This window comes from Halichoerus grypus, chromosome 9, assembly GCF_964656455.1.
Source record: "Halichoerus grypus chromosome 9, mHalGry1.hap1.1, whole genome shotgun sequence".
In the NCBI taxonomy this organism is placed as follows: Eukaryota; Metazoa; Chordata; class Mammalia; order Carnivora; family Phocidae; genus Halichoerus; species Halichoerus grypus.
The window spans coordinates 10,264,534-10,280,737 of NC_135720.1; the positions used below are offsets into that span (position 1 = coordinate 10,264,534).

General features: G+C 41.7%; 1 non-coding gene across 1 annotated transcript; it reads left to right on the forward strand.

Moving 5' to 3' along the window:
- Positions 1 to 3,820: 3,820 nt before the first annotated feature.
- Positions 3,821 to 4,032, forward strand: LOC118530612 (small nucleolar RNA U3). The gene has a single exon (XR_004914730.1). It is a non-coding gene; the product is annotated as a small nucleolar RNA U3 (small nucleolar RNA).
- Positions 4,033 to 16,204: the final 12,172 nt, after the last annotated feature.

Consider the following 16,204-nt stretch of genomic DNA (forward strand, 5'->3'; position numbering starts at 1 on the left):
TGACAAATGTTATCTCTGATGTTTTGTGTGATTTTTAAAAAACTTTCTCCATTAGGCTTTTCTGCATTGGTCCATTATTTTAGTAAGTATGTGAGTGGATGAATTCAAGTGGGAATAAATATATAGAGCAAGAAAAGAATGTAGCTCAGGGCAGAACCTTGGGGAATGTTGATATTTAAGGGACAGAAGGTGGAAGCAAGCAAAGGTAACAAGGAAAGATTGGTCAGAGAGGAGAAAAACCCAGAGTATATTCCAAAGAAGCCAATGGAGGGCAAGGTTTTAGAAGGAACAGGGTGCTAACCAGGGTTCAAGGCTGCAAAGAGCTGCATGGAGTCTGGCAGGACAACATTGCATTTGGAAGCCAGAAGGTCATGCTGTCCTCAGAGAGCCGTTTCCAAGAGTGGTGAGGCCAGTTTGTAAGGGTTTGTGGGAAGAATTGGCAGTGAGGAAGGAATGCAGCAAAGCCATGAATAGTGAGAACAATGACAGACCTTCAGGTATAGAAGCAGACTGTCATTATCATACCAGGAATAGCCTGAAGACAAACCCAGAGATGCTGAGATGCCAGTTACCCTAGAAACCCAGAGAAGAGTACCTTAGCAACATGTACCAAGCTGCTGTATTCTGCACGGTACCTAAAGATGTTTCTGGACCCACTCTAGTGTAATCTGTCAATTAGCCCGGAGTCTTTGCTTAATGGGAAAGATGCTTCTATAAACCAAAGGCCTTGACAATGAAATCACTTAGTAGCCTCTCTAGAATGACAAAGGTGCTGGCAGCAACTAGCACTTTGCTATTAGAAAGGTTCCATAATGTGACAAGAAAGCGTTTCTAAACTGATATGACTTTGAGGAACATGCTTTCTTGTCTAGTTTCTGTACCTCTTAGCCAGGTTCCCTTGGATGAGGGCACAATAAGACAGAAGGAGAGAGGGAGAGAGAGGGCATGTGTTTAGAAAGTGTGCCAGGCACTGATGTTTCTTCCTTCATCTTAGCCAGGTAGCTCTGGGATGACGTATCGTCAGTGTTATGACATATATATGTATTATATTTATATTTATATTACATTGGTATATAATATATATTATATTTACATTATATTATATTACATTTACCAATGTATGTATTTGAATGTCATGGGCCAAGCAGCATACTACGTACTTTACTTGAAATATTTAATTCCATTTCTACACAATCCCAATTAGGTAGCTACTATTATTATCCCCTGTCTATAGATGAGACTGAGGCTGAGAAAACTTGTGTTATTTGCTTGAGACCACACAAACTACTTGATTTAAGGTGACTTCTTGGCCACTACTCAGGGCACAAAGTGATCTTAGACATTATTACATCCCCTGAGGACCCTGCACCAGGGTCCTACAATCAGGCACATACAGACTGAACAACACTTAAAAGCAGAAAATAGATGCTGTAGGAGAGGGGCTGGGTGTCCGCTCCCGGCTGGGCAATCAGAAGATTTCTGAAAAGAGAGAGTTAACAAGTGGAGATGCCTTTTGCCATAAAATCAAGACGACGTCTGTCTTTTCTACCTTTCTTTGTGTTCTTCCTTCCCAGCTCTTTCCCAGCTGGCTCTAGCTAGCCGGGCACCACCACCTGTTTCCCGCCGCCATCTTTACTTCCTTGCGAACACCAGCCTTGCGCAGAGCTGCTCATGCTCCCAGGCTCAGACGCCAGAGCGTGTTGTCATTGCTAGTCAGCTGTGGGATGTCAGTAAAGGACCGTGGCCTCTTGCCTTTGGATCGGTATCTCTGAGTGCTGTGTGGACTGGCCGCTAGGGCAGGCATCGTTTGAGGCAACCCGAATTCATGCGGGAGGCCTTTCTTTCTTTCTTTTTCTTTTTTTTTAAATTTTATTTATTCATTTTTAAAGTATTCTCTGCACCCTGTGTGGGGCTCGAACTCATGACCTCAAGATCAAGAGTCAGATGCTCTTCTGACTGAGCCAGCCAGGCATCCCTGAAGGCCTTTCTGAGTACAGCTCTGTCCTATGTGAGCTGAGTTCACCTTTAATTGTCATCTGGTAAATAAAATTCTAAAATTCTTTGTGTCCCGAAAGTTGGAGGATAGAGGAATTGAGCAGTCGAGTTCACATCGTGAGCCAGGGCATGAACCTTGATGGGAAAGTCCCTTTGGACGTTCTCCCAAAACTCTGTAGCACTCACATCTAACCTCAGAATCAGTCTCTAACTGGCTGAGCTGCTCCATCAGAAAGCAGAAAGTAATTGTTAAAATAAATCAGTTTTTAAAATATTAATAACACTGTTCATATCGCGCACAATCAGATGTCTCCCATTTCATAATCAGAAGAGAGAGGACATGTTTTTTAAGAAGGGTTTCTTAAGCGCAGAGTAATTTCTGGATACCTATAGAAAATAAGCCAAAGATATTGAGGAAAAATTGGAAAGAGTCATTTGGTCTTATCAAAAGCAAATTATCTCTTATGAGAAAAAAGTTTATGACCATTGGTAACTCAGTCTGCTGAAAGATACCTCAACAACTAAAGAAAAAAGCTCTCATTAGACCAGGGGAAAAAAAGAAAGAAAGAAATATAGATAGATAGATTTGATCGCAGTGCCAGAGTTTCATATATTTGACCCAAAGAAAAGACTGAAGATGTTTCATTACCTCTTTCAAGCACATGCACAATATGAAGAACTAGATCTTCTCCATCTTTTTCTTAAGATTTATTTATTTATTTATTGGAGAGAGAGAGCACACGAGCATGAGGGAAGAGGAAGAGGGAGAGAGAGAATCTCAAGCAGAGTCCACACAGAGCACAGAGCCCAACGTGGGGCTCAATCTCATGACCATGCAGTCATGACCTGATCCAGAACCAAGAGTCAGACATTTAACGTACTGCGCCACTCAGGGGTCCCCCGTCCCCATCTCTTGAGGAGTTTAGTTTTAAGAACAGTTTAGATTATATAATTGGGGGAACTTATATCTAGAATGACAATAAAATAAGATTCTAAAATGATTGTGGCTTGAATTGTTCCTAAGAGTAGGATAGATCACCTCCCACTGACAGCCCTTACTTTCAACCCTCCCAGAATGCGTTCAGTGGACACTGGAGGTACGATCCACTTTGTAGTTCCAGGTAATATAATCTAAAGAATGTAGCAAGAACTCTGAAAAACCGAAATAGCTGAATCTCCAAACATTTCCTCTGTTATATTATTTTAAAATCTGGATACCTAAAGTGTCATTTTCCCCCCAGTTTAAAAATAATGCTATTTTTATTATTGTTTCCTATGGAAACCGTTTCCCTAGGCATGGCAACAGCCATGTTTTAACAGAGAATTATTTATTTAAGCTGGTTTTTCTTGCTCAGCTTTGGATGACAGAAACCCATATTTTATCCCAGTGGATTCTTCAAGATTAGTCCCTGCATACTCTTGGAGAATCATTTAATGCTGCCACAGCCACACTCCCAGTGGCTAAGCAGCCAAGGAGAACCATTCTGTTCCCCAGAGATCAGTTTGAGGAACTTCAGGTCCTCGGGGACTAATGGAAAGTTACAGCAGCTGTGACGAGAACTCTCCAAATCTGTTTGAGGTCAAATGTCAAATACAGCAGTGATACTCAGAAAGTACATAAAAATCACAAGAAGACTTCCATGCTTGCGCAGGAGAGAAAGAAGGTTCCCTTCACATAATACGTATTTCTGACAACGTATTATTCTTCTTTAACCATTAAGGAATGGGAAACTTCTATTTGCCCCTATGAATGAGTAGCTTGTATTAGACTAACTTTCCCAGAAAAATAGCCATAAAAACACTGCCTCTAAATTAAACAGCTATTAAGACTATACTTTCAGGGATCATTTCTATAGTTTGTTACTAGAGAAGTTTCTCTGAACGTGTAGAGTACCCAAAACCACGAGGAGGAGGCGCAGTATCCTTTCCTGAGCATGAAGTTGGCTCTGGGTGTTGCTTTTGTATCGGCCCTTTGTCTTTGATGATCGTTCTTCTTCTCTCTTGGAGAAGTTAGAGGGAAGGGATGCTGTCTGAGTGAAAAAATAAAAAATAAAAAATAAATAAATTAAACAGCTATTAAAACAATGGAGAGTAACCAAAACAGCCATGACTTAAGTGGTCAAGATCCTGAAGAGAAATTAAATAAACAAAAGTGAGCCAGATAGTTAGCACTGCTATTCCGCAGGGAATTTGCTGAAGTATAGAGGCCAGACACACACACACACACACACACATGCAGGCATGCATGCATGCATACGGATGTGCATACGGACGTGCATACGGATGTGCGTACGGACGTATATACGGATGTACATTAAGTGATCAAATGCTATAGGAGTCTCACCGGGCTAGGGAGATGAAAAGTAGAATTCAGGGATCTCAAACTGAAAGGATGTGGGGATCCAGCATCCCAGAGAAGTGAATTCCATATTCCCTGTGCAATTTCCCCTCAAGGCATTGACCTTCCCCTGAACTAATTAGACAAAGTCCCAGAGGAAGAAACCAAGCAACCACGCAACAGACAATTTCTCGGACTAGGTCATCAGGGACTTTAGTGGTCTATGATGCTAGGAAGACAAAACTTGGAGTTCAGGAGTCCTGGCACACACCCCAAACTTTCAGCTGAGACCCCTGAAGGACCATAACCTAGGAAAAGGTGCAATAATTCAGGGATAGAAGAGCCCTTACAAATACTGAAACTCAGCTCCAATCAGCTCAATTCCTGATTGGGTCATGGTGATCTGCTTGCTGAAATCAAATTAAATCCTCTCTGTAGGAAGGTAGTCATCATCTAGAGTCTCTATGATTTGTTACACACGATTCCCATCATTCAGTCCAAATTACCAGGCATACCAGAGAATATGACCAATGACTAAGATTTAAGGGAAAAAAGCCAAGACAATAGAAAGAGAAACACATGTGATCCAGATATTAAGGTTCTCAGACCCTGACTTTAAAGTAACTGTGATTGAAATGGTCATGGAAATAGATAAATATATGGAGGATTTCACCAAGAACTGCTATCTATTTTTAAAAAGCATTAAATGGCAATTCTAGACTGAAAAGTGCAATGACTGAATTGAGAGCTCTAAAACTGGATTTAATGATGGATTATAAGCAGAAGAGAGAGTTAGCAAACTGGAAGATAGATCCATTAAAAAAACTCAGATTGAAGCACAGAGAAGCGAAGCCTGAAAAGAGTGAAAGAGATATATGGTAGATAGTGGAAAACTTGAATACATGTGTAATTACAGCCCCTGGAGAGGAGAAAGAACAGGGCAGAAACTATTTCCCAAAACTGACAGAAGACATGAAGTCACAGATTCAAGAAGTTCTGTGACCTTGAAGCAAGATAAATACAGAAGTAAACCACACCAAGACATGTCATAGTAAGACTGAAAACAAGAGCTAAGGGGGAAAAGTCATATAGTATAGAGAAAAAAGACCTATTTCCTTCAAAAGGGCAACAATAGGGGCGCCTGGGTGACTCAGTTGGTTAAGTGTCTGCCTTCGGCTCAGGTCATGATCCAGAGTCCCAGGATGGAGCCCTGCATCAGGCTCCCTGCTCATCAGGGAGTCTGCTTCTCCCTCTGCCCCTTGTCTTCCCTCTGCTCGTGCTCTCTCTCAACCACTCTCTCTCTCTCTCAAATAAATAAATAAAATCTAAAAAAAAAAAAAGTTCAAAAGGGCAACAGTAAGACACCTTGGAGGCAAACACTGTATTTCTGTGTGCTAGCCAAAAAAAAAAAAAAAAAAAAATGAAATTTAAAAAACAATATCACTTACAATAACAGCAAAAAATTGTCAAATAGATAAGAATAAATCCAACAGAAGATGTGTGAACTCTCTTTGCTGAACACTACAAAACATTCCTGAGAGCATTTTAAATAGACCTTAATAAATGAAAGAATATACCAAGTTCATGGATTAGAAGACCCAATATTTTAAGGATTAATTCTACTCAAACCAATGAATAGACTCGATGCTCAGTGCAATCTCCATTTTAAAAAATGCCTGAAGGTGGCTGACAAATTGGAAATTGACAAATTGATTTTAAAATTTATATGGAAATGCAAGGGCCAAAAAAAAAAAAAAAAGGCAAAAATAAGCTTGGTGAAGAAAAGAAAGTTGGAAGACTTACACTGACAGATCTTAAGATTGATTGGAAAGGTAAATTAGATAAGGAAGCAAAATAGGTCACTGCAATATAACAGAGTTAAGGAAAACAGGTGGCCTTTTCAATAAATGGTAGTGTATCAAGATGGGACAAAATTAACCTTAATCCCCTACCTACACCCCAAAATCAATTCCAGGTGGATCATTAGCCCTAAATGGGAAAGGTAAAATGATACAGCTAATCTAAGATAACCTAGGGCAATATCTTCATCACCTGTGGTAGGCAAAGAGTTCTCAAACAGGACATGAAAGGCACTAAAAGTAAAAAAAATGTGGAAAACTGGACTTTATTAAAATTAATAACTTCTTTTATCAAAAGACACCATTAAATAATGAAAATAATGAAAAAGCAAGTGGTAAGATGTAAGCATATATAAGTAATGAATCTATATGTATATGTGTGTGTGTGTCCTATAAAAAACTGAGAAGACAAATTTAATGTCTAATATAAAATGGACAAAAGGCTTGAATAGGCTCTTTCAAAAAAAGTGCATCCAAATGGACAATCAGCACGAGAAAGATATTTGGTATCAGTAGTCATCAGGAAAATAAAAATTTAAAAACACAATAAAATGCCACCATTCACCCAGCAGAATGGTTAAAATGAAAAAGATAAACAATCCCAGGTATGGGTGAGGACATGAACAACTGATCTCTCATGCCTGCCGGTGGGGTTATAAATCAGGGCAATGCTGTGGCATATTTAAAAATGGCCACAGGCTATACCCATCTGTGTATGTGTTTGCAATTGACACATACAATTTGCAACTAATGTTGCAGTTTCTCCCTCCAAAAGTTCTATTTCTCCATTTGTTCCTTGAATCTGGGCTTGGCCATGTGACGTACCTTGGCCAATAGGACATTAGCAAATGTGACACCAGAAAAGGCTTGAAAAGACGTGGTATGTTGGAGTTTGCTCCCTTTTGCTGCTCCTGGCAAACTGCCACCATCACCATGTGAATGAACCCAGACCAGCTTGCTGGATTATGGCTGCCCCATTGCTAAGTTAGCCCCATTGCTCCTACTGACGACCAGCCAACTACCAGACAAGTGAATGGAGCCACCAGCCACCAGCTGACTGCTAATGCAGGACTGAATCCAGCTGACACACACACGGAGCACAAAAGAACCATCCCAGATGACTCCAGTCCACTGCACTGATCCAGGGAACAATGAGTTATTGTTTTAAGCCACTGCATTTTCAGGTGGTTTGTTATGCAGCAAAAACTAACTGAAAAAACCACTTTGGAAGAATGATTTGGCAGAATCTGCTGAACACATAACTATTCCCAAACAATTCCACTCCTAGGTATGTACCCAACAGAAATGCATCAAAAGACATACACAGGAAGAATGTTCATTGTAGCACTATTCATAATAGCCCCAAACTAAAAATAACACAGATATCCATCAAGAATAGAATACATAAATAAATTGTGGAATGGAGTACTATACAGCAGTGAAAACAAACAAACTATTGGTAAATGTTCAGCATGGATGAATCTCACAAATACCATGTTAAGTTTAAAAAAACAGACACAGGACAAAAAAATGTATACTGTATGATTTCATTTATAGAAAGTTCAAAAACTAGGAAAAATCCACAGTGACAGCGATCAGAATAATGGTTACCTTTGGAAAGGTATTTGGCTGGAAGGAAGTGTGAAGGAGGTTTCTGGGTGCCATCAATGTTTCATATTTTGATCTACTCATTTGTGTCCACTTCATAAAAATTCATTGAACTGAGTATCCAAGATGTGTGCCCTTTACTGTATATTATACTTCTATTATAAAAGTGTAAAAATGAGTAAGAAGTGGTTCTTGGTTCTATTCTCTACAATGTCTTTTTCAGGGAGCTTATCTACCTCCCCCCCCCACACACACACACTTTTAGTGACTAGAATTTGCCTTGGTATTTGCTGATTTCATTCTCCAATCCTCACATAGACATCTGTACTTACATGATCCACTAGCATGGTGGATGCAGACTAAAACTGAACAACTCACCTACCCCACATATCTGGGCTTGTGGTGCTTCTCATTTCCAATTACATTTCATGGCACCTCTCATTGCCTTATCTTCCTTGTTCCCCACATCGTGTTGTCAAGTCCTATTGAGCCTTCCTTTGAATTTTCCTTCAACTTGGTCCCACTCTCCTTTCTGTTATGTCAATCAGAGTTTGGAGGCAGGAAACAGAAACCACTGCAGTTATCTTGAGCAGAAAGAGATTTAATACAGGGAATCCAAGGCTTAAGGAATTATTGGGAGGCTGGAGAAGCCTTCTTCAGGCGGACCTCCAGGAACGACCCCCAGAGCAAGAACACTCAGGTGGATCTCTGGTGAAGATGGCCCTCATCTCTCTTCCCACTTCACTGGAGTGCATGAATTTGGTAGAATGAAATCCACATGCAGAACACTGTTTGCATGGGAGTCTGGGAATATAGCTTTGGCTTTCTGGCCTCTGCAGTACAGGAAGGTCACCAGAAGGAAATTGAAATAAGTACTGAGGGTCCATCCACCTTGTCCATTGTGCATTCAAGCCCATATCTCTTATACCTGGACTATTCCTTTAGTCATACAACAGGCATCTACTCAGTGTCTGCTGAGTATCTGGGATTGGACTAGGTGCTGGGACTACCAAAAAAAAAAAAAAAAAAAAAAAAAGACATAGTTCCTGCCCTTGAGGAGCTCTTGGTCTAGAAAGGAAGAGAAACCTAACAACCAATGATCCCAAGACAGAACGGGGAAGGAATGTGTGAAGGTTCGGCAGCTGCACTTGGGGAATATGGAAAATATGCTTCTATCTCAACTTGGGAGAATAGGGAGGCTTTCCCAGAAGAGGCCCAATCATATTTCTGAGTCTTTTATAACATCATTTCCTCTCTCTGAAATAGATCTTCCACTCAATCTTAATAAAAATCTTGTGCAAGGACTCACTCATGAGTTTTAGTAGCTGAAGGCAAATTTAAGTTAGAAAAACTTTGGGGCTTAGGGGGTGGTCTCTCCGGCCCTGTCAAGTATGGTCTGATTTCATCCCATGCTGGCCCCATTCTCTGAGGCCCTCTTTTTTTTGGAAGAGCCTGCCTGGCTTTCTGGCAGTGCACCTGCCCCAGAAGCAGAACCAGATCTCCTTTTGATCCTTGAAGCAGGGTAAGTCCCTGATCCCTTCTAGAGAGGCAGGAGCACATCTCACTGCTCATCCCCCAGGCTGCGTGGGCAGCCCCTCCACGGATCTCATAAAGCCACAGGGACCCCAGAGCCTCCTGTGCAAAGGCCTTAGGAGACTGAAAAGGAGAAAGGCATGCTGGATTTTCAAGATGAGTTTTCCTTGGGCTTCCAAGTTCAAATTACAACTCTTAGTCTACTTACACATCTAGTAAAACCAGAATAATTCCACTTTTTCTTTCATTAATGGCCAATTATATGAAGTTGAACAGACTAAACTCCCTTAAACAATCATGCCCATTTACATCTTGGTTAATTAAATCCCCTCAAATATGTTAAACTGCAGGTACAAATGTAACTTATTCAATTTTCTTTTGAACTACTTCAAATGCCTACCCTAAGCAGCAAAGCCTTTCCAAGTACTTATACAACTGTAATAAATCTAATAAATTAAACCTATAACTACTGTGACTCTCCAGTTCACTTAAACATTCAAATACTGTTTATAAATTTAATCAGATTTTTATACTTTATATAAAGCACAAGTCTAAAATCAATTACTTAATTACACATTTTAAATTGGGATCACAAGGCTAGTCTGTCTTTGTTCCAATACATCCAATTCTCTTATTACAATGAAATCCAAGTACATCCAGATTTTCTCAATGATTTCAAACGTATTCCTGAACTACACAAAAGTATGAATATTATGGTTTGATTTACTTCAACACCTAATTCTAAACGTTCCTAGGGCTGGAAATACAGTCCGTCCATTGAGGGCACAATTTCATCACCCCAAAACAACTTGTTTTGTCTTCTCAAGGTATTAGAATCACTACTGGCCAGGCAACTGAGTCCTAGAGAAGACTGCATTTGTCCCGGGCAGTCCTACCTGCATCAGTGGTGGACCTGTGAGTTTTCTTGTAGTCAGACAACAAGGGACTCCAAGTCCTCATCTTGCCTAGGGTGTTAATCTTAAAGCTCTTGCTACCTGGGTTCAGGAGATAGCATAATCTTCCAAAATTTCTTTCCACATTACTACCTGATGGGGCATAATGGAAACCCCCATCCCCATTAAGATCTCAGTTAGCTTTGTCTAGTCCCTCACTGCCTGTTTGAATTTGTATTCTTTTCATCTTCCCCAGGGGCCAGGCCCTAAAGCTTATAGACATCTAATCGACATCTGATTGGTTCTACGGTTCTCCGCATGTGTCTGCCCCGCCTGGGTCTGTGATCATGCTAATGATGCCAGTGTCCCCTCACAGTGCCTTCTCCAGTGGGCCTTGATAATCCAGACCAGAAGTGGCAAACTTTCTCTCTTTCAAATACCCCTGTAAACCACTGATCTAAAAACAGGTAGGCTTCAGGGGTCCTGGGTGGTTCAGTCCATTAAGCTATCCGACTCTTGATCTCAGCTCAGGTCTTGATCTCAGGGTTGGGAGGTTGAGCCCCATGTTGGGTGTGGAGCTCCACTGGGTGTGGAACCTACTAAAAAAATAAAATAAGTAAATAAATAAATAAATAAATAAATACAAACAAAAACAGGTAGGCTTCCTATTGATGAAAGTCACCACGAAGTGACTGGAGAAATAAATAAACTGAATGTAAGTTATGAACATTGATTCTATCAGGTGCAGGTCAGGTATTCACTTCTCAAATATCATCAAGCCCTTACTGTGTACCAGGAAGTACAGATACAGTGATGAATAAGACCTACCAGGTTCCTGCTGTCATCCCAATGGGAGAAAACCAGCAAATATGTAAGCACACAACTGGAACCCCAATCATCTCCAAGATCCACACAGCCCCCCTGTAGCTGAGGACCCCAACATCTACCCTCTGCACCCTGGGCATTTGCACACTGGGGCCCACTTTGTGGCAGCACCCGCTGCTCCAACAGTCTACCCTCCGGGAACAGAAGGCTTCCGCCCTAACTGGCTGAGTGACCTGGAGCAAGAGATGAGAAATTCCTTGGACAACAGTTTCTTCCCATGCTGAACAGAGATAAGAGTACCTACCCCACAGGTGTGGGGATTAAACAAACTCATTCAGGTAAAGCACTCAGTACAAAGCCTGGCACAGAGCCTGTGCTTGATAAATGATAGCTAGTACTGTCTTTAATTTTAGGTATGTGTCTTAGTTAGCTCAGGCTGCCATCATTGAATACCACAGATGGAATGGATTAAACAACAGGAATTTATTTCTCACAGTTCCCGAGGCTGGACGTCCAAGATTAGGGTGTCAGCATGGTCAGGTTCCCGTGAGGATTCTCTTCCTGGCTTGCAGACAGCTACCCTCTCACTGTGTCCACATGATAGACAGAGAGAGAGAGAGAGAGAGAGAGAGAGAGGGCTCTGGTCTCTTCATCCTCTTATAAGGACACTGATCCCATCCTGAGGGCCCCACCCTCATGACTTCCTCCGCACCTAATTACCTCCCAAAGGCTTCACTTCCAAATACCCTCACCCTGGGGGTTACAGTTTCCTCATACAAATTTTGAGGGGACACATTCAATCCATAATAATATATTTCTCTGAGACTCCACTGAGCTTGAGCTGGGGGGGGTGTTTGTCTTTTGTTGTTGTTTTTTTAATCTCTTGAAAATGATACATTCCTGAAACCATGCACAGAGGAACCTTGAAGAACCATAACTAAAGCTTGCCAAAATTGTCCTTGATGTGTTATCTCCTTTCAAAGAACAAAACTTTCCTTCAGGGAATGAGCCAGTCATTCTCTACGTGTGCCCTCAGATACATTTCTCACCCTTCCTGTCTTCTTTGTGCTCCAAAGAGCTTTCATGGTGTCCCTTTCAGCGGATTTCTGTTAGGATGTGGCCAACAGATGACACCAGAGGACGGTGGAGGGCAGGAAGCAGGGCAGTTTTTCCCTGTTTGCTTCATGATTTGGTGCCTGGTTCTGGGAGTGGCAACATCCTTCCACAACAGCACCTCCTGTCAGGGAGAGCACCTTCTGCCTGGCTCCAAATCCCCACTTCCCCTCAGGCCTAGGGTTCATCACCGCTTCCTACTGCTGTAGTCTCTAGGTGCCTTGACCTCTCTTAGTGGTTCTGTAACCCTGCCCATTCCTCTGCAAAGAGCCCCTTCATTAAAGAATCTTCTGTTGAACTGCCTGAGAGGTTTCTTATCTCTTGCTGCGACCCTGGTTGCTAGATGTAATTATAATAAACTTCAATATTTTCCCATGCAGCCTACTTCCCTCTCAGCCATGCTCTTAGTTTAATAAAATATTTGCCGTCATTAAAAAAGAACATCTAAAGAATTTCCAACTGGCACATGTAGCTTTTGCAAGGTCATGATAATTGCCTTGAGGGAAATAGCCATTTTTAGTATTACTTGGAAGTAAGGAATACAGTAAAGGGAATACAATCCTTGCTGCTATAATACATGGCTGATGTATTAAGAAATATGAAAAATGAGAAGTTAGAAGTCAGCACAGGAGTTCAGAGTCAAGTTGTCAGAAGATCCTGCCGTCATTGCTCTTTCTATCTTCTCCAAGCTCCCTCCCTTTAAGGCAAATTACTAATTGTCTTTCAAGAGGAATCCAACGCCTACCCCTCAGCCAACATTTAGGAGCTACCATGAGGCCTACCCCCATCTCCCCCCCCTCCTCCAGATCTTGGAAATCAGGAAACTAAGATGAGTCTCAGAGAGCTCAACTTTAAATCACATGTCCTGGATCAGAACAGAGAAATGCAAAGTCACCTTATAAGTTGAAGGACCCTTAGAACTGTAAGGCGTGGCTTTAGCTGAACTGGATTAGAGACTACCTAAAGCAAAAATACATCAGTCAGAAGAGGCCAGGAAAAGGAGAATCACAGAAACAGACATCAACTGTGCTCCATGAATTAGCTTACAGAAGAACAAGCTCGAATAACTCAGAATGTTCTGATATCCTTCTAGTGAGACAAACACCTCAGCTTCTCTCAGTCAGATACCATGAAATCATCAATTCTTCATTCCCTATGTTTCAACTCTGTGCTCACCAAGGAATGTTTTTATAGTAATGATATTTTCTTATTTCTTATTTCAATACATTTTTTTAAAGATTTTATTTATTTGTCAGAGAGAGAGAAAGAGGCAGGCAGAGGGAGAAGCAGGCTCCCCACTGAGCAAAGAGCCTGATGTGGGACTTGATCCCAGGACGCTGGGATCATGACCTGAGCTGAAGGCAGATGCTTAACTGACTGGGCCACCCAGCCCCACAATACATGTTTATTACAAAAATAATCAGAAAATGTGGACCAAGCCCAGGGATGACGTTAATGCCTTGATTTATTTTCTCCTGTGCCATTTTCACACACATAAATACACAAACATACATAGTAACAAAAATAGCAATATTTCATCCTTACTGAGGTGTTTTTCGACTTCACCAAAAAATAATGAACATCTTTGTGTGTTGACAAATATACCTCCACAGCAGATTAATGCATACATATTTTTAAGGTGGGAAATCCTACCTTTTATTTAACCAGAGCTCTATTATTGCACATTTCTGCCATTTCCATCATTTTTCAATTACCAAAAGCACTACAGGAGACAGACTTGCAGCAAATCTTTGCACCTCATTAACCATTTCTCTGCACAGACTCCCAAAGGGCATGGGCATTCCAAGACTTTTGATACATTTTGCCAGATTGCTTTCCAGAAAATATTATAATTGTTCCAGTGTTTGCCAATTTTTATAGGTGATAAATCCTTAGGTCATTATTTTAATTTGTATTTTTCTGATTACTAGTGAAGCTAAAATTTTTCTCATGGATTTATTAGGCATCTGAGTTTTATATATTCCTATTCATATTCATTGCCCATTTTTATTGGGGCATCTCTTCACAGTATTAAATTGGCATTTGGACTCAAGAGCCTGATTAATGTGATTCTTCCTGGAGAGATAAATCAGCTCTCACTCTGCTGACAAACCCAAGTTTCAGAGACAGCAGAGCTGAGCTAACAGAGCTGCAACATAAACCTTCTTGGAATTTCTACCTTGTCACTAGGCCATGAATTTCTTCTATATCATGTCCATTAGATGTTAATCCAACTTCTGCTCAGAAAGTCTTAGTGATAGAAAACAATATAATTCAAGTTCCTCATTCCATTTGGGGGACATTTCAAATTTTTAAAAGGTTTTTATTTGAAACAAAATCTACCTAGTCTATCTTTTCCCCATGGTTCCGGAGAGACTCTACCTCTTTCTCTAACACTTACCTTCAACTCTTTTTTCTTAGACCACATGGTTAAGATTTCCCCTATCTCCCAGTCACTGTTCCCTACACCTGCCCTGCATTCTGAGGATGTGAGTCCTCACACAGGCCAAGTAAATGATCCATGTCTTTTTCACAGGAAGTGCTCTAAGCCAAATCTCCCCCATCCTGCACTTGGTTATTTTCTGCAAACTTGATTTGTCTTTGTTAAAGCCCATTTTATTTGTTTTAGACTTTTGTTGAGTCTGCCTAAGCCATCTTAAGACATTTCTCTCATTCATCTCACTCATTCAATAATTAAAGCTTCCTGTTCTGTGCCATCTGTAAAATGTAATAGGCATGGCTTCCAGGGTCTAGGTTCAAGTCACTTACAAATATGTTGAAATGGCCAGGGCTGAGGAGAGAGACCTGCAGCATGGCCTCGGGGGGTTCCTTCCAGGTGATACATAAATCAAGACTCTTTGGGCACCAGGGGCTCAGCCAGCTTCAAAAACATCCAAACCTTATTAATAAAGTTATGAAATGAGGGATTTTGTCAAAAGTCTTCTGAAATGCGAGTACAGTAGTGCCCAGAGTTCTGGTTGACCCGCCAGGGATGTGGTCGGTTACGGGTGCTGTGCTGCAGTGGAGCAGGGCAGATGGGGAGAAGCCAGGACCTAGCCTAGGATATGGCCCCTGGAGTGACCAGCATGATGGGCTGGCGGTGGGGGTGGGAGCATCAGAACTCAACGCAAGTAAAAATGGGAAATATAGGGGAGCCTGGATGGTGCAGTCGGTTAAGCGCCTACCTCTTGATTTTCGCTCAGGTCGTGATCTCAGGGTTGTGAGATTGAGCCCCACGTCCAGCTCCAGGCTCAACAGGGAGTCTGCTTCTCTCCCTCCCTGAACTCATGCTCTTTCTTTCTCGCTCTAAAATACATAAATAAGTCTTTAAAAAAAAAAATAGGAAGTGTAGCCAGCTGCTCAGCTCCTGGCAACCATGTGGGCCTTGGCTTCCAGAGGGTGTGTGAGTGGGAAAGCATGTGGCGCCAAGTGTGCAAGCATTCAATGGTTTACTCATGTGGGACAATTTTATGTGAGAGAGGGTGCGTTTTTCTACTTCTGGCAAAGAGGTGTAAGGGGTAGCGACCACACCATGAAAGACCCCTCCAGGGACAGTGTGGCAGCCAGAGGAAGGCAGGCTGAGTAGGACACCTTAGAGGACAGCTTCAGGACAGGCAGGGAGGGAGGAGCAGAATTGAGAGACAGAGAGTAGCTAAAATATGTGAAGCAGGTAGTAAGTGGGGCTCCTCCTGGGCAGAGTTGCTGGCCCACAGATGACTGTCTTTGGGTCTGATGGTGATCCTGGTCCACTTTGCTATGGCCAGGACCACTGGACCATGTGACATGAAACTCAGAAGCCTCTGCAGGTGGAACCGCCTAGAGCCAGTTTTCTGAGAAGCTGAGGATGAGATTGGCAGACTGAATTCCTCCAGGACCAATGGCTCCCAGGACCACAGCACACTGAGCTCCTTTAAGAGAAATTACGTGTAGATAGGATGTGCTGAAGCCAACTGGTTGCTCTACGATCAGAAGTCAAGATGGACCTCCTGCTGGATCTGTCATTAGGAGCATTTGAGTGAAATCCTTCCTGGACACAAGAT